General features: G+C 45.3%; 1 long non-coding RNA gene across 1 annotated transcript; it reads left to right on the forward strand.

Moving 5' to 3' along the window:
* Window positions 1–4,441: 4,441 nt before the first annotated feature.
* LOC129386296 (uncharacterized) lies at window positions 4,442–16,827 on the forward strand. Its single transcript, XR_008613742.1, has 2 exons — window positions 4,442–4,617; window positions 16,632–16,827. It is a non-coding gene; the product is annotated as an uncharacterized lncRNA (long non-coding RNA).
* The last annotated feature ends 3,429 nt before the right edge of the window (window positions 16,828–20,256 follow it).

Genomic DNA, 20,256 nt, shown 5'->3' on the forward strand with positions numbered 1-20,256 from the left:
CAGGCTTTTAGCTGGTGGTTTGGCCTCGATAAATGTTTTTACGAGATACACGCCTGGAGAGTGGGGCATTATTTTTGCCACCTTCGAAGGTGTCCGACTTCAGATTTGTTCTCGGTCTGCGAATTGTGCTTATGGTTATAGATAAGAATGTATAGCCTTCGCCCACAGACATGATTAATCAGTGGTGATTTGCCGGTAAATTCCGAAGGAATTGGTTAGAATCAAGTCTGAACTATATCCACACACGAACACACTGTATATTTATTTAAAATAGCTTACAGGCCCCATGGGGGCATTGTGTAAGGGGGGTTACAGAGTGAGCAGCCTTCTAATGTGGCACACAAAAGATACACCTCAATACAGGCCTCATCAACAATACTACCAAGATTAAAACATGAAACAGGAACAACTGAAGTAATGAAAGGCCACAAAGGCACACTTAAGGAAATAACATGAGTAAAACGTAACGTAAGGCATTAATACTAGAAAGTAAAATACACAAGAGATGAACATATCAGGGAGTACAATTCTTGAAGTGATATTCAGGGAAAAAGACGCAAATAAGCAAAAATATATACAGGGCATACAAGTGAACACACGACGCAGCATAAAATAGCAATTCACAAGAGGGAGATAGCAATGCATCAAAAAAAAATATCACAGGATGTTCGAAGCAGATTGCAAAGTGTACGAAAAAAGATAAAGTGATTTGTAAGTGCTATTATGAAAAATGCTCGTGTAGGAGATGACGAAATTTTTCTTGATCTGACTCGGAAGCAATGTGCTCAGGCAGATTGTTCCACAAGCACGGCATATAGGGAGTGCGGAAAAGTTAAAAGCATGTGTCGTACCGTACATGCGCGCAAAACTTAAGTGGTTATTTAATCGACGAGACGTGTTCGAGGCGGTCTGGATATGTAGTGTGGATTGTGTGGTATTATAAACATATTTGTGAAACAAGGATAACAGAGCGATATTACGGCGAAGAACTAAAGGCTGTATGGAATGATCGAGTTTCATTTGCGTTACGCTGGAGCGATGGTTATAATTACGTGAAATGAAACGGGCAGCTCGGTTCTGGACTGATTCAAGCATGTCGATTAAGTATGTAGGATGTGGGCACCAAATGGATGATGCATACTCGAGCTGTGGACGAACAAATGTCTGATAGGCCAATTTGCGGATGTTGGAAGGCGAATTACCCAGATTACGACGTAGGTAACCTAGTGTCCTTGAAGCTTTTGCGCAAACGGCTGCAATATGGTCTGTCCAGGAGAGGTTTTCGGTTAGGTGAACACCCAAATATTTATACGATACTGTATGCAACAATTCTTTATTATTGACGTTGTATAAAAAATGTGAGTTGTCACGCTTACGACTAAAAGAAATAACCTGACATTTTGATACATTTAAAACCATTAACCAGGTGTTACACCAATTATGAATTAGGCTAAGGTCATTTTGAAGGGCTAGGTGGTCGTCAGTACTGCTAATTGATCTGTAAATAATGCCGTCATCAGCGAAAATACGTAAGCGAGAAGAAACATTAAGTGGCAAATCATTTATATAAATTAGAAAGAGTAAAGGGCCCAAAACGCTGCCCTGAGGCACACCAGAAGTAACGTAAGTATTTGACGAAGCAATATTATTAACAACCGTGAACTGTTGACGATTCGAAAGAAAATCACGAAGCCATGTTAGAGTGAAGCAGTCAATTCGAAGTGCAGTTAATTTAGCAATAAGGCGACAATGAGCTACACGATCAAATGCTTTAGAAAAGTCAAGGAAAATGCAATCGGTCTGCTGGTTATTGTTCATGTTAAGGTGCAGGTCAGTCGTGAATTCGAGTAACTGTGTCTCACATGAAAATCCTTTCCTGAAACCATGTTGATGGCGAAAAAAGAAACTATTGGACTCTAGGTGATTATAAATATGAGAAGCAATTATATGTTCGAGCATCTTGCAGCAAATGCAGGTCAATGAAATTGGACGGTAATTTTCCGGGGAGTGTTTATTCCCAGTTTTAAATATGGGTATGATTTTGGCCATCTTCCAGTCATTGGGCAGTTGTCCCGATGACAAAGACTACTTGAATATATGGTACAGAATGTTACTGGATATAGAAATGGTATTTTTTAATATCTTGGAACTAATATTGTCAATACCAGGTGAAGTAGAAAACTTCAAATTATTAATAAGACATGCAATTCCCTCCACCGAGATTTCAATACTTTCCATGAATTGCCAGCCATAATCAGCAACATCAGGTACATTGGTATGATCCTCGCGGCTGAATATCGATGAAAAAAACGTATTAAACGCAGAGGGGCACTCACTGTCAGGGAGGGGAGTATTTGTATCGCTATGCAAGGCTATCCGGTTAGAGTCACGGTCAGGTGATATAACTCACCAAAACTTTTTCGGATTCGAATTTAAGAGAGAAGGTAAATCTGTGGAGAAATATTTATTTTTAGCTGCAGCTAAGGAAGAACAGTACGTTTTTAAGCAAAGGCTGTACCTTTCCCACGAAGGAGCATTATTGACGCGTTTAGCGGTATTGTACAGACGTTTCTTTTTATTCCTGAGCTTACGTAAGGCATTAGTAAACCAAGGATTTGTTTAGTCATTTGTTATCGAGATCACTGGGATATATTTGTTAATTAGAGCAGACATTTTATTCTTGAAACATACCCAGTTATCTTCCACCGAGCGATTATAAAAAGAAGGAAGTAGCGTGCGGTTGAAAAATACTTCAAGTTCATCGTTTATTTTACAGTAGTTTGCTTTGTTATAATCACGTATTTTATATATATATATATATATATATATATATATATATATATATATATATATATATATATATATATATATATATACAGTGTGTTCGTGTGTGGATATAGTTCAGACTTGATTCTAACCAATTCCTTCGGAATTTACCGGCAAATCACCGGTAAAGTTTTGTCCCTGCTTTCCAAGGAACACCAGCACTAAGGGTAATGGCACCCTTAAGGGTGTATTGTTGTGCCTTTAACTGACCTCCCTACACCTTTAGGGAAGAGTGTTTTAGACAACAGACCAATATGGCAGGATGATTATCTGAAATTACACCTTTTTCTCCGATGGGTGTTGAGCCAGAGTTGTACCCTTTCCACTTAAGGGGTGTCCTGACAGAATTGCACCCCTCGGTTATTAGGTTCCTTGTACATACATGACACCCTTTCTACTTAAGTGTGTACCATGCAGCATTCCATCTTAACATATATGTTGTGTATGCATATATGAGTCGCAAAATAACCATGCATTTACACTCAGTCAGCATGAGCGGTGCAGCTACAGCATGACAGATGTCCGATTCATTGATGACGGTCCTCAGATCGCTCATAAGTGCAATATTATATAGCATGCAAATTGAATTTTTATGTGTGGGTTAAACAAGCGAAAGTGTTCTTTCGAGTGTATGAGTAGACAAACAAAGATCAGGTTAGGAAACCTCAGGAAAGTGGTAATTATTTACTTATCTCCCTTATAAATATTACTAATAAATACACAGCGATAGAAAATACCGCGAAATGGCTTGATGAGCGTGCACTCAGGCAGTCACATGGGCTGGATTTGTGAACACGAAAACTCCCTAATCAGTCATATTAGTTTGCGAACGGGATCAATTTTCTCAGAAATGCAACAAAGGTCATGCTGCATGAGCACACGTATCCGGTATCTAACACCAATACACATTTTGCACACAGGCTAAAATGTCCCTAATGGAGAGGTATGAAACAGCGCACAGTGCGTTACGCTTAACACACGCCGACATCAAGAAAAACCTTATGGAAAACACAGCACAGGCGGTGCGCAGCATTGTTGTATGCCAAACAATCTAGCACCAGATGCAATTTTCAGAATTGTGATATACTTTGTGATTGTTATGTTATTGAACAGTAAATATGATAGTTTCGTTTTTGTAGAATTTGCAACTTTTTGACAATTGACAGCCTAAATAAATAATGTGCTTCAAACGGTCATTAGATTTTAACCTTTCTTTCGAATTGAATGAACCTTACAAAATCGCCTGCAATGGTGGCCAAGCAAAACGATTTCTTCGTTCCCATCTATTTAGATAGAAACCTCAGAGCTAACGCTGCCTCTTAAAAAGGATGACAATGCATTGCCGTAAGGTTCTTGTGCACAATTCATTCACAACTTGAGAGTTGACAAGTTATTACCCAGTCTTGAAAATTTACAAGTAATTAAATAACATGAAGAAAATATCTTACACGGCACCTTAGCTCGACTGCGGACGGCATATATTTGCTTTTAAGCAATGAAAATGTTCTAGATTTCCACTGAGGTCATTGTCCAATATTAGGAACAATGTGTATGAACAAACGCGCACCCAAGATAGAGATGGAGAGTGGCACTGTCTTTTTGTCAGCGCAGACCAAAGAGCTCACAGCGTGGATGACTTCACTTGGCCTGGACCTGAATAATCTGACATCTTCTGACCAATTTGACGGGGTGGACATGCTGGTGCGCCTATCACTAGACATCGGCATCCCAGTCTTTATTTCCTTATTGTTGGATAACGACACCCTGGTAAACAACAGGCGTTTAGTCCATGTGAGTATCTGTTTCTTGCCGTTAACTTGCAACTACCTGTAAGGAGTAGTTATTATTTTTACGCACAAGTGTAACTATCCAGCTCTTCCAATTGTCGAATATATGTTACGGGGATGTTGGTAGCATAGACATTCTGTATTTACAATCTATATACAAGCAGAGTCAATGGGGTTGAGATGGCGGACTAGCAACAAAACGCAGCAGCCAGCGTCTCGCGATCTTCTTCCTCTCTCTTCTTTTATCCCTCCGTAACAGAACCCCCGTGAGCTGAAGCGCCGTCTCGACGCATGGTAGGTGAAGATATGCGAGCGATGTAGGCTTCAACTGTGAAACGTGCATGATGTCAATAGGCGGCGGGTTTGAGGATGGATGAAATTCTAACGGCACGATGTCGTAATTAACGACGTTAACTTGACGTAGGACTTCATAAGGCCTTGTGTAGCGAGAGAGAAGCTTCTGGGAGAGGCCGACTGGACGAAATGGTGACCAAGGGAGCATCCAAGCACCTGGGACGAACTGAACATCGCGATGGCACCGGTCGTAACGCTCTTTTGGCATATGCTGCGAGGCTAATGAACAAGATCGGGCTACTATACGGGCCATGTGAGAGCGATCGATGGCTTCAAGAGCGTACTCAGTGGCAACGCGCGGCACAGAAGATAGGATGGTATCGAACAGCAATGTGTGGTTGCGACCGTACAAAAGATAAAAGGGAGAATATCCTACAGTGTCATGTCGGGAGGAGTTGTACGCGAATGTCCCGTAGGCCAGCGTAGCGTCCTTGTCGCGGTAGTCGTTCATCGACAGCATCTCATCGACAGCATCTCTGTGAGTGTTCGGTTCCGACGTTTCTTAAGACTGTTCGTTTGTGGGTGGTAGGCGGTGGACATCTTGTGCTCAGTGGCACACGAGTGGCGGAGGTCATCCACAACTGGACATCAGAACGAGCGGCCGCGGTCTGTAACTGTCGAGGTGCACCGTGCTGGAGAACGACGTCGTGAATGAGAAAATCGGCAACGTCAGTTGCACAACCAGTCGGCAACGCTTTTGTTATCGCGTACCGTGTCGTGTAATCAGTAGCGACAGTGATCCACTTATTCCCTCAAGTCGTCAACGGAAAAGGGCCCAGCAGGTCATGGCCTACGCGAAAGAAAGGTTCAGAGAGAACTTCAATTGGATGGAGTCGTCCGACAGGTGGCAGGGAGGTTTCACCCGCACTGACACAATTGGCAAGTTGCGCCATCACGACGCGCAGAGCGATAGAGACCCGGCCAGAACAGGCGTCATACGCGCTCGGATGTACGCAAAACTCCAAGTTGTCCCGCCGTCAGTGCATCGTGCAGTTCGAGAGCGACGGATGGCAGATGACGGGCGACGACAAGGAAAAACTCAGGGCTATCAAGGTTCATATTGCGGTGGTAGAGGATGCCTTCGTGCAGCTCGAATATGCGCACGTGCTGTAGGCTCTGCCACATTGCACTGCGGTGATGATGCACTGTAAGGATGAGTCGCTTTGTTGTTCAGTGCGCACGTCGGTCATGTCAGTCAATGCTATCACGCAGGTCACCGGATTAGGCGCAGCATAATCGGGAGGATCCACGGGGTGACGGGAGAGGCAGTCAGCGTTCTTGTGCAGACGTACAGACTTATAGCTGACAGCAAACGAAAATTCCTGGAGCCGCAAAGCCCAGCGCCCAAGCCTTCCTGTGGGTCCCGGAGGAAGAACAGCCAGCAGAGAGCGTGCTGGTCTCCAACGACCAAAAACGTGCAGCCGTACATATACGGCAGGAACTTGGTGACAGCCCAACCTAAGCCAAGCGCTCTCATTCGGTGATGCAGTAATTTTTCTCAGGAGGTGATAGCAGGCGGCTGGCGTAAGCTATAACGCACTCGGTACCATTCAGCTGTTGAGCGAGAACAGCGGCGATGCCGTGGCTGCTTGTGTCAGCATGGACTTCGGTCGGTGCAGATGGATCAAAGTGGGCTTGTATGGGAGGGGTGGTGAGGAACCCGATGAGAGCGGCGAACGCGTGAGCTTTCTCAGGGTCCCATAAGAACGGCGTGTTCTTCTTAAGGAGATCTGTGAAAGGCCGAGCAACGTCGGCGAAGCAACGTCGGCGACAAAGCAGCGCACTTCAGAAGCAGAACGTGGACAGGGAAACTGCGAACGGTGCGAACTTTTTCCGGATCAAGTTGTACACAGGAGGCGTCAACGAGGTGTCCCAACACAGTAATCTGATGTATCCCGAATTGAAACCTCGTGGAGTTCACTTGGAGGCCGGCTTTTCGGAAGGCCGCAAGATCTGCGATGAATCGGATAAGGTGGCTGCCGAACGTGAGAGAAAAAGCAATAACGTCGTCAAGATAACAGACAGGTGGTCCATTTGTAGCATCGCCGAATAGAGTCCGTCATACGGTCAAATGTAGCAGGAGCATTGAATAGACAATACGGCATGACTTTGAACTAATATAAACCATCAGGTGTGATGAAGGCCGCCTTCTCGCGGTCCATTTCATCAACTGGTATCTGCCAGTAGCCGGACTGAAAATCAATGGACGAGAAGTATTTAGCTCCGTGCCAGCAGTGCAAGGCGTCATCGATGCGTGGTAGTGGGTAGACATCTTTTCGCGTGATCTTGTTTAAATGGCGCTAATTGACGCAAGAACGCCCGGTACCATATTTTTGTTTTTCACAAGGACGACAGGCGAAGCCCAAGGGCTGCCTGATGGTTCGGTGACCCTTTTGCAAAGCATTTTGTAGACTTCTGACTCGACGATCATCAAATCTGCTGGCTCTACCATAATGAAGAGTAGATGTAAGCATGAAATGACAGCTGGGCAAGCAGATTTGTTGATCGTACTAGCCACTATCTTAAACCGTGTGGAATACATGTTCGCAACGTCACACCGCCCCTCCCCCCCACATCACACCGCACCACGTCATACTATTCACTGGTCCATATAGATGCTGCCTAGCTTGAAAAAACCCTAATGAAAGAGGAACAACAGGCAGTGAAAGACGCCAGGGAGACAACACGCACTGCCCAGCTAGATGAAGCAAAGCGCGTGAAGGAAGCGCCACGCAACGTGGCGCCACTCTCGAGATGACGCAAAACCCGCGGTGCGGAATTGACCCACCGCCGGTGTTCAAAAGAGCACATGCAACGCTGTCTCAGCGCAAGAAGATAACAAATCGAGTCTATGGTGCCCGGTATCTGCCTTTTCAATATCGCTTTCGGAAAGAGCGAATAAAACTTCAGCGTACTTGAAGTTAAAAGTTGAGTAATATTGTGAAAAATCAATAGGAAGAACTCGGAAGCCATATTTGCGTAACTTCTTTGATGCAGAAACTAGCTTATGTAACACGGTCGTGTACAAAGGATTGGAGCCCAAAGATGCTATTTTCTTGCGCGTTCGCTGGTAGCCCGAATGATCTCAAAACGTGAAGTACGCGCAAAGTGCCTCGAGCGGCCAGTCGCTCGGCAATTATGCATGTAATCGCGGGCTCCTTTCACGCTTGGAAAAACACTTTTATGTAGTACGTATTGAGCGGCAAAAAGCTCTACCAGGAGTTTTTCATGTTGCTCTACAATGTTCTAATTAGCACTTTTCACTTAATTGTAAGGTTTGAGTAGTTGCAATAAGACTTGAGGCGGAGTGCAAAAATAATCTGAGTCGCTCCAAGCGCCAGGAAACAATACCTAGCTTCTGTCCAGCTACGTGGCATTTGCATATAATAAATCTTGGTGCATGACAGCTAGGACACCTTGTAAAAGACGAAGACCTATAAACTGTTTGTTTATATGTGGGGAGGGTGTGAATCTCGACCACTACTTTCGTTCGAAATGTACTTCGCATGTTCGTAATGCGAAAGTATTACATGCCTCACTACTCTCGAACATCAGTCGTAGTCAGCGTGACCGAAAGAAGTCGCCATACATGGCCGACAGCGCGAAGAGTAACAACACGTCAAAAATGCTCGGATTATCACCAAAGTGCTAGCAAGGTTCCTGTAACGAACGTAAATTAATATCCTCGATAAAGAAATGGCATGTTCCGGCCTGGTTGGGAATAGAATTGGTAACTCCAGTGTGCAAGACGAGCACGCTTGCCCGAAGCCACGATGACTCGACGGTTCCCATTGACTGAAAGTGTGCCTAGTGTGCGCGTCACTGCACACGGAACGGCGCAGCCAATGGGAAGGAGTTTGTCCTTCGTCATGAGTGTATAAATTGATTGTATAAAAAGCTACAGAAATGCTGAGAATCGTCTATAAATGCGCAACTAGTGTTTGGCTCAGCCGTGACTTCGTTTTTGCTTACTTTCGCTTACTTCCTTTTCTGAGCTTATGCGCTTTCTACCCATGGCCCTTACAGTGGCAGAGAATGCTTAGCCTGTAGTAGGCAATTGTAAGATTTTCTCGCCGCATATGGCCTGTTCGATGCAACAGTATCAATGGAGCCATGACTAGGGCACGAACGCACCTCGACAAAGCAAAGTGGTTGAAAGGGAGCACCAACCGCCGCACTAGCGTGTAAGGCGTTGCGTGAGTGGAGAGGGCATCGCCGCGATGCCGTGTCACCATCGCTGTGGCTCTCGTGTTATAGAAAATAGCGTCTCTTCCTATTCACAATCACCCTTTCCCTCTACGAGCGTTCCTTGCCCACGCAAGCTCTCGCCTGCTTTGTCACTGAGCTTGGCAAGGCCCAGTGAAAACGCTCAGGGGTTTTGGCGCGTTCGCTTGCTCTTGAGGTGCTCATAACTGCAAGCACGCTGAGGAGCGTTCAGTTGGACAGCGGGCTACACCAAATATTAGGATGGCCCACACCTAAATTTCAAATTGGCCCACTGCCATACGTAAGTTATCAGACCCCCAAATTTCAATTTGGCCCAGCCAAAAATTTATGTTCGCCCATCCACAGATTTCAACTTGGTCCACCCCGAAACAAAGTTGGCTCGCCCCCCAATTTTACATTGGCCCTACCTCAAACTTTAGCTGGCCCACTCCCAAATTTAAGTCAGGCCACCCTAGAATTTCAAGTTTGCCCACCAGTTAATTTAGGTTGGCCCAACCCCAAACTTCAGTTTGCCTACTGCCAGATTTCAACTTGACCCAGCATCAGCTTCAGTTTGCACACGTTCCAATTTCAAGTGTGCCCACCTGCAAATGTAATTAGTCCGAAGTCCGAATCTCAAGTTTGCAGACCCCTCTCGTTTAAGTTGGCCCACTCCACATTTCAAGTTTGCTCATCCTCAAATTTAAGTCGGTCCACCCCCAAATTTTCCCTATCCCGAACTTTAAGTTGGCCCGCCCACAAATTTAGGTTGGCCTGCCCTCATAGTGTTACCCTTGCCCACCCCCAGGTTTCAACTTGGCTCACCTGCAAATTTCATATTGGCTCTCCCTATAATTTAACTTAGCCCACGTCCAAATTCATGTTAGGCCACCCTCAAATTTCAAGTTGGCTTATCCCCTAATTTAAGTTGGCCCACCTCTAAATTTCAGTTTTCCCAGTCCGCGATTTGAACTTCGCGTAACCCTAAACTTCTGTTCACCCTCCTTTAAATTTCAAGTTGGCTGACCCCCTAATATAAGATGATCCGCACCACATGTTAAGTTGGCCTACCCACAAATTTCACTTGGCCCACCCCTACTATAAGCTGCCTCATGCATTAAGGTGCTCTTTTTATCTGTATGAGTGCCTTCGTGTTAATAAATTCTTATGTTTTAAATTTTTCCTTACCTCTTAAAATCTACCAATCAGCTACGTTTACTCCATCATAACCATTAAATATGTTAACCTTGGAAGCTACGCATATTTGTGCGTATACAAGGCCTTACACTTATCGTGCGAGACGGCAGGGGAGCTCGCCAAAGAATGCTTTGGGATTAAAAGAAAAATACCGAACCTAACTATACCGCAAATTATCGGTAAACGAAGTGCGTAATTCGTGTCCCTGACCTTCGTAACGTTTAAGTAACCCACAAGATACCGTGCTCGATTGCTTCGGCATCCCGCTCCCTCAGCTCTAGATATTTTCGTTGCTTTCGCGTTGCCTGGGATGGGGGTGGTTCCAACGGCTGGATGGGCGCGCCGACGGCGAGCACCTTCACGGACGAGTTCTCGCCGCCGCTCGTCGAAGGCTGCCTGTTCCCCGGGGCGACGCTCAACGCGCGGTCACACCATTCGTTTGCCGAGACTGAAACGAACGGAAACGAAGCCGGCGGATCGCGCACGAAACTCACTCCTGCCCTGTCCCTCCCCGACGGGAGCGAAACGGCTCTGGTTGGTTGCGCGGGTGGCGTGAGCGCGCGCCTTGCAGCTGCAATCCTTGCGAAGTAACACTTTCAACTGTCAAAACAGCTGTCCACACATCAAACCGCTCTTTTCCACGGATGCTCTGCTCTGGGAGCAGCTGTTTTTTTTTTTTTTTTTGCGCGAGCACGACAACGCCAGCGAAACTTGTGAACCATTGCAAGCTTCGCTTGACAACAATTACTGTCCACTTGATAGACGCGGAGCGGTTCTTCGAGTGTCGACCTCTGCGCGGGCGAGTGAGTGCGTCCAGACGCTTGGTGTGGTTTGATTTGACCAAACCGAGGTGCACTTAGAATGCAGACGAGAGTTTATGCGGACCTGGAACGCGGGGAAAGAACATTTAGCCGAAGGGATTTAAAGCTTTCTATTTACTACACGTAAGCAGGCTTAAGTCTGGCTGCGTAATTTATCTCTCATTGGAAAGGAACATATATCCGCCGTAGTACCTTAGTGGCTGTGGCATTGTGCGGCGATATTTAGGTCGCGGGTTGAACCCCGACGTCAGCGGTCGCATTTTAATGAGGACGAAATGGAAAAGCGCGCCTGTAGCGACACCTAAGGGCACGCTGAAACTTAAGGTAGACTTAAGTAATCCGCAGTCCTTTATTGGGAAGTACCTCGTAACGAGGTCGTTGTTTCGGAACCTCAATCACCAGATTTAATTTGTTTTTTTACGATTATCCCTTCGTATCAACGATATTTACCAAATCAGCAGGGGTGTTTTCCGCATAATTTTTCAAGGTGTATGCAGTTGCCTGATCGGAAAGGACAGTACACTGGCGTTTCCATTCGGTTTAATTTCCGGCACCATTGCAGTGTGACGCCTGCGACGCCCTAAGCGGCGCTTCTCTTCATGCAAGTGTTTCCAGATCCCTAAGAGCTGCCAGGGCAGCGCTTGTCCTGCGTTGGAGTCGTTGCCTTGTCTTCTATGTTGCGCAAAATTGTCGCCCCTGTGTGACTCTATACCACCACGTGAAAGATGTCAGCGTAAAGCTAAACCATGGATGCTGCTAAGACTGCCTGCTAGTGAAAACAGTTTTATTTCTGCGTTTTAGCTCGTTTACTGAAACATGGGAAACGAATAAAGGGAGGACTATTTTTGTGGTTTTTGTGAAATGGAAACTACAGTCATAGCAAGACGGTAATTATCTACGCCAACTAAGATTCATTGTTTCGTTTGCGTGTAGATTCTAGTAAATATCCGCTTACTGATTAAATAAACAAGCATAGCGGCCCATGCTCACATGAACACATCTTACTCCATGGCTGTGAACAATCGCTGTCACATCGCCGACAGAAGGGAACGGAAGCTCCGTGTGGCTTGTCGTTTCAACGGGTCTCTGAAACTAGAGATAAGGCGGCTTCCAACACTATAGGCGCGTGGGAAGAAAGCGAACATGAAGCGGCAAACTACATCGGCATGCCAAAGCGTCACGCAAGCCCCAGATGACCTCCAATATGCGGAGCGTGGGCTAAGCTACGTACTCATTGCACTACGTGAAAGTTGTGATCTGTGAGGCGCATCAACAAATATTGCACGGAGGGCGTCTTGCATAGCGTGGAGTCATGTAGTACAATTGCATCTATGGCTAGTTTTAACGCAATGGCGCAAATGCTGCATCGGTGTTTGGCGCCGGTGCCCACGGCCTTGTGAAATAAGAATCATTCCGAACCACACATTCCAAAGGACGCAGGCCCTCCGCGTAGCGGAAATGCGTTACTGAATGCATCAGAGAAATTCTTAAGTGCGGCTTACAACCTACACACATGATGGCGTCGCACTGTAATTTGAATATACGTGAAAACAATTCCCTCACGCGGAAACTCAAACACAAAGGCCCGTTCCAGCGTGTGTACCATTCATAAAGTGACGCACCCGGCTTTGCCAATTGTTAATAAAAAATTGACGACGTAAATAAAACATTCAAAAGCAACACTCACTAGATAATAAGTTTTCTTTTAAATGCAACAAACGTTGTAATATTTCGTGCTGTGGTTGCCGAGAAAAACAAATCTCCTTTTACATGTATTCAAACAGGAGCACCCGATCTAAAGCTTCCTCTTTAAAGCGATGTTTAAGCGTCCTCCAAGTTTTCATAGTGTTTAATCTGCCGCCACGTGGGAACCTCGGCTCCCATCGATTCCAAAACTGCATTGGATGTGCAAGACTAATGTTTATTAGTTGCTTTGGCGACAGCGCTCGCCATCGAGGCCGTTACTAGTTGCCTGCATTTTCTGCATTGCAACGCAAAATAGAAATAATTGCTCTGGTAGAATAAATTTTCAAGAAGGCCTGCATACCGCAATTCAAATCAGAACATAATACAAACACGCGCACGAGGTTACGTATACGACTGCTAAATATCTGTACTAGCATTCAGGCACACATTTATTATCTATAACTAAAAGGTTTATTATTGTGCTGCAAAACTTTACAATGATGATTGGTCACACAGGTAAACAGTTGAATTCTATTGTTCTTCTAAAGGAAGCACATTTAAAAGCGGAGATGTAGTAATATTTCATACTTTCTGCGGAACCCTATGTAGTATGCTACACAGTCCAGCAGCTTTCTGACAGGGAGAAAAGGAGTCAGCCTTCCCTGTTTTGGGCAGCCGGTTAATGTTGACAATTCAAATAGGCCTATAACTTTGCTAGCATAATCAATTTGGGAATACAGCAATTCAATGAACCTTGAGGCTCCCTTTTAAACTTTTTAATGCGTTTGCATTTTTAGAAAACCTAATAAAACTTTGATGGGCTATCTATCGATCTATCTATCTATCTATATATCTATCTATCTATCTATCTATCTATCTATCTATCTATCTATCTATCTATCTATCTATCTATCTATCTATCTATCTATCTATCTATCTATCTATCTATCTACCTACCTATCTATCTATCTATCTATCTATCTATCTATCTATCTATCTATCTATGTTTGTATGTATGTTTGTATGTTTATATCTAACCGTATTCCCGCCTACGTGGGTAACTGCCCAGAACGTGGTCGAATAGTTAGCGCATTGGGCTGCTGTGCTGAGATAACCGGGTTCGAAAGCGCCATCAGAACAACTTGGGTGCCTGAATATATACCAATGCCTACATACTTGCCGTTCTTCAACGAGGCTCTTTCATGCCGACATGGGTCGCTGTAGATGCTCGACCAGTCGGCGCGGCTGTTCAAAGAGACCCCTTACGCGGACTTGGAGCACTGTGAATGGGCCACTTGGTCTGTGTGACGAGAACATGCGTCACTGCCTATACGTGTAATAGTAGCAGAACTGATAGTTGGGTGAGTTGGTACAAATTCATTTGGGAAATATTTAACGCGCACAATCGACAAGGATACAGCGCTCGTGTGTCCCCCTTGACTGTGTCCTTGTCTATTGTGCGCGCTAAATATTTCCCTGTGTAATAGTAGGTTCGAGCCACTGTTCAATGAAGGCGTTTCACACCAGCTTGTGCAACTGAGCATGTGCCACTAGGAATGGGCCGCCTTACAAAGAGAAAATTATCCCAAAATTTTATCGAAGCAGAGTGGCACCATGTCACAAGGAGTCCTCAAAGACAGCAAGCAACCCGACGAAATGAGGGGCTGCACCACAAGTGCACTGGGTATGTAATGCTTTTCGATGAGCGCCTTCCACGACAACGCTCAGCGAGCTGCGCCATGAGCTCACTGGCCATTTGGCTCTCTTCAACGAAGAACCGCTTCCCAATTTAAGCATTGAATATGTGCCACTGAGTGTGGGGCGAAGGAGAGAATAATCCTCAGTGGTCGCAGCCACCGGCGTGCCACACTTCCTGTCCCGGAGACCAAACGTACACCTATCAGCAGTTCCACAAGATAGCGCAGCGTGTCCAGAAAGAAACGCAACAGAGAAGCACGGCTGCCGCGTGACTTGTTTTTCAGTGTTTGCATGAGCCGGTGCGCCATGCATTTTGCAGGCCACCCGCAGGAGAGGCCCGAGCGCTAGATGGGCCCAAGTTTTCCTAGGGAAGCGCAAAAGAGCAATCGCGATGTAATAAACGTGTTCGACGGTGGCAATACGTTTCATCGCAGTATCGATTCGCTGCTACACATTAGCGTCAACAGTCATGGTGAAATTCGCTATGCCGCAATTTCTTAATTAGGCTGACTAATTTAGTTCAAATATCTTCGATTAGCGTGAATTTAGTATGAGGTACATGACCAGGTTAACAGATTTATATGTTTTCTTTGATATCCTGCCAAAAACGGTAACATGGCTTCCAGTGGCACAGGTTCTGGTATAGACGTTTTCTGCTTCACGCAAATGAAAGGTCCTCAAGCGACTAGAAACACATGCACGTTAATGAGATTGGTCCAGAGTGGTGACAGTTTCCTGCATTTTGCTTGTTGCTACAAATAAAATAAATTGAGTGGTCTGTTTATTACTTAATCAGGAGCGAATATACTACTAATATATTGAAGAAGATGGACGCTGAGGTGCAAGCAGTATTAATAATACAGTGTGCGAGATAGGATCTCAACCTAAACTTGCGCTCGCCGTTGCTAACCTTTTGAACTAACGGCCCTTGTAGAATAAACCTCATTTCACAGCAAGGTATCATATGTCATCTGATGGGCTGCGCTCCAGCATGAAGTAAAGCATCATATTCATTTGGGCTTGTTCGTACGGATTCAGGCTATACTAGCAGCACCAGGCACAAAAAGAGAACTTCGACGATACTCCTCTTTTGAAAATGTTATGTCGGTACGTACTGGCATCTACATGAGTTACTGGAGCTCCTCAAAACATCTGGTGTTGGTTTTCGCGCCTTTAAAAATTTAGGGAGAAAACTGCAATACATATTAATCGCACACGTGTCATGACTGATCGCCACAATCCTCATGCCAGTTGTCTTCATCTCGGCACAGAAGCAATTAAGAAATGTGCCGCACATTTTGCTTTATCTAAGCATTTGAGCAAAGCAAATGCCACTGATGTAAAACACAATAGTTATTTGCCTAACCTACTACATTGTCGTAGGACCACGCGTCTTTGTCTATATTATAATATCTATCATTACATCCCTACTTTAGGCGATGCTCCTTTATTACCACCATAGTGGAGTTTTTTAGGAACGATTATAAGTTCACTATTTTTTCTCTATGCTGCGCCATTAAGCAGCGTTGCAACTGCTTCATTCCCACAACGAGCGCCCTGTTACAACCACCTTCTCACTTCCATTGTTTTATCGTCAATACCAACATATTGAAGAAAGCTAGTCTTTATAATTGGTTGTAAGCAAATGACACTTATAAAAAGATTTATTTTTGATTTCACACTATCCACTCCTATCTGTAAGGCCTCGGCCTCTCAGAAAATGAGCCAAGTGAAGTATATTTTTAATTCATTTCATTCTACGAGTGTCTGAAACTTTTAGCAGTGTAGAAAGGATCTTTGCATTTCTATCGAGTTTTCAATAAAGTTCTTTGTAATGTAATGTCTTTCCTCAAGGCACGAAACTGGTGGGTAGATTTTTGGAGAGAAGTTATGCAAAACGAGTCGATAGATTTGATTACAGAGTGTAACCTCCTGTTGGGTGTGTCAATATTCTTCTGTAAACGTGCATCATTGCTCCGCAGTGTGTCGTGATGGCATATCCAGGCTTTCTATACTATAATGTCACATTACTATTGCTTCTTCTACTTCCATACAGTTGGCGATAAACAACGCGGACATGAATTGGCTTGTCATGCGAGAAACGATTTTGCAAACATCACCGCAGGAGAATAAACGCTTCCACTTGATGATGCTGCAAAAGTACGGCGTTGACAGCAGCCACATCCAAAGGCTTTCCGACGAAATCAACGGCTACGAGAATGAGCGTAAGAATAAATTCGATTCTTCCTTTATCAGCATCGTCAGATGTACGAGCTCATCTGCGATGCACAGCGTTCGTCGTACACTGAGTCTGCTTTGCCTCGCATCATCGTAGATAGTGTCTTACGAAAATAACAACCGTGCATTCCAGTGTTAAGTGGCATATGTGCGTAAGACGCCACTTTTAACGATTTGCAAAGAAAGAAAGAAACAGCAACATTTGTGCCTTGGTTCCTAAGGTGTCCTTATGTACTATGCAAGTCACCTCGTTTTTACTTGATGATATTAGGGGGTAGGTTATAAGCAACAAGTACGTAAAGTTCAATATACCTTGCTTATTAACGGCATTAAAAAAAGCAACCTATGCACGTGCTCCAAAGCATTATCAGAACATTCGACGAACGGCACAAAGTGTTGCTAGCCGCCCCTACGCAACTACAAGTTACCCCAAGATCAAGTTCAGCGAACTCGGAGCCAATGCTTGTAGATAGGGGCAGTTGGAAAACTCAGCAGCCTCGCCATGGCAGCAAACTCACCCCTGCCTGACGCCGAAAAAATAGCGGCGCAGCAATGCAGATACGTCCTGTTCACCTGGTTTTTCTTCAGCGGCTCATTTGCTTCATCGTATAATGTCTCCAGTGGTCACCTCACGTCGAACTCCGCAGTCTTCTTTTAACGCCTCCAGCTCTCCAAATTCGTTTACCTGAGCTCATAGCGACAAGATTGTATCCCACTCCGCGAACACAGTAACTGTGCCACTCGAACTTTTGTACGGCATGAGAAGTGCTCGACAAGCGGTACGGGGCTTACAAAGTACTGACAGATATCAGAGCTCCTGAGGTACGGCGTTTATTCATGCCTAAATCGCCAATGCAACTCCTTCTCGATCCAGCCCATGAACGCAGAAACTTCAGATTCATTGTGGAAGTTTCTTTTTATAACTATTACATGCCTACTGTGGCGATGAATAAGTTAACACTTTGTTGGGCGTTCAACACGGACCTATTACATGCAGGTTGTCCCACATAACTTGAGCCAACGTTTTAAAAATGAAAGGCACACCGGACGCGAGTTGAACCGAATGCATAATGTTGGCAGTGGCTTAGAGTTACTAAGGCTATTTTTTTTATTTGCCTCTTAACTAACTGATTAGTTACGTTTAAGTATTCAACATTTTAGGTATTGGCCGCAGACCCCAAGTGTGATACGAGAAGTTGTAGAGCACATTCGGAAACCTCTCAATAAGTTGTTTTCAACACGATATATCTCACGTAGTCCTTTCATCAAAGTTCCAAAGAAAGTCCGCGAAATATGAAAAAATACCACGTGACGGGGCGATTGCGCACTTTTATTGTGCAGCTCTCAAGAGTTCGATGGATGAACACGGTCGGCTGCAGCGAGACTGGCCCGTGACATGGCGGTATGTCTGGTGTAGGTATCTGGGCATGTGGTTTTTATCGCATGACGGCGCAAATGCGTGCTGCTGGCCGAGGAGGGCCGAAGCGATAAAGTGTCTGAGGAGACGAAAGAGAACTACATATATTTATATTTTTATGCTTGAAATGGGCAAGAGCTGCTAGCCTGCCGGCGAAGCGTTGGTTGGGTTGGTTGTGGAGGCGGCGTTAGGGCCGGAAGATTTTTCCAGTGACCTTCAATCCAAAAAAGTGCCTTTTGATTGTAATGCGTGTTCGAAGATGTCACCATCTACTGGAACGTACATTTTGCATCTGATTGGCACACTTACCGAGGCGTTCTTGATCATGGTATCAGGGATGGAGTGGCAGACTTGTTCTATTTGTTCCTTTAGGTTCTCTGATGTTGTGGCTGGTGTCGGGTATACGTGATCTTTGACTTAGCCACAGAGAAACAAATTGACGGGAGTTAAACCTTGCGACCGTGCCGGCAAAGCAACGGGCCTATGCCGTCCAATCCTCTGCTACGGGCATAGTTCATGCACAGATTTCCACGCTTCGCTGCTGGCGTGCGCGGGAGCACCATAATGCTGATACCAAATATCCGTGATCCTTGCCAAAGGAACTTCGCAAAGAAAATCCTCAAGTTCCCCATCAACTATGTCGTTGACGTATCTTTCGCCTTTAATCGTGCTATCAAAAAAAAAAAACGGGGCCAATGATAGTGCCACCGTAATTTGCAAACCACACATTAACTCACCACTGATACTGGTGATGTGACTTCATAACCTAGTGAGGGTTTTCGTCGCTCTAATGGTGAGCGTTGTAGATGTTCGCTTGGGAATTACGGGGGAAGGTAGCTTCATCGGTCCACAGTAGTTTGTTAACAAAGCCTGAGTCCTCTTCCGTTTTGATATTACTCCAGTTTTCAAAGTCGTTTCGATTTTGGAAATCGCGGGGCTCCAAAATTTGGTCCAGCAGTACGTGGTAGGAATGAATTTGCCTCTTCTTAAGTACTCTCCACACTGAAAACTATGACACGCCAGCTTCAGTACCAGCGCTATTAACACTTGCATGTTGGTCTGAAGAAAACTTTGACAGGATACCTCTCTGCACATCCTCGCCCAGGATTGAAGATATGTGTCGTTTGTTATAAGAGTCCCTGCCTTCCTCAGCGCTTCATATGCACGCACAATCGTCATTGAGCTGGGACGCGTAGCTCCATGCAAGCGTTCAAATAGCTCAACTGCGCTGCTTCTATGCCCACATGACGCACCTAGATTCAAATCCATATCCTCACTTTCCTCATTGGAGTAAGCCATACCTGCTGCTTAGCGTTGGTGACAGCCAAATAGCGTTGCTGTGGAGAACACGCAAAGATACGGGCGCCTGAGGAGCACTACATAGATTGCAGTTCTCTGGGATTGGTTCAAACGAGGTACATAAGTTATGATGTACATCGGATAAACTGCAACAGCCTGCCGGCGCACTCAGGGACTGACGCGCGGATCAGGCTGCACAAGTGTGAAGCCAGACACGGCCACTCTATACTGCGACCTCGAAGCGATGCACGCATGCGGGGTGTGAGATCAAAAAAGAACGCCTGGTAGACAGTAAGTGCGAGAAGGAGAGCAGACGGGGCCAGTGCGAAAAGAGTCGTCGTCTGAAGAGGACATGCGTAATCTACCTTGGACATAGCCAAGGTGTTTTACCATTGGTTAGTTTGGTCCCCTTGTGATTTATCCGCTGTTCGAGCCCTACGGCTTAAAGTTGTAGCATCATCGTTCAATTCTAAAGCTATCCAAGGTTATTTGTGGACAAAGGCAAAATTGTAGCAGCCGTCAACGCCTTCCATCGTTCCCAGGCGCTTCACCCTTTCCTTCTTTGAAGCAGAATCAAAATGCTGCTTTCGTCTATCCTTTTTCATGACCTCAGACGCTTTACCCCTTCGGCGACGCTCGGCCAGCAGCATGAATTTGCACTGTCATGCGATAAAAGCCGCATGCCCAGATACCTACACAAGGCATAACGCACTGTTGTGGGCCAGTC

Source organism: Dermacentor andersoni, chromosome 3, assembly GCF_023375885.2.
Source record: "Dermacentor andersoni chromosome 3, qqDerAnde1_hic_scaffold, whole genome shotgun sequence".
NCBI classification, from domain to species: domain Eukaryota; kingdom Metazoa; phylum Arthropoda; class Arachnida; order Ixodida; family Ixodidae; genus Dermacentor; species Dermacentor andersoni.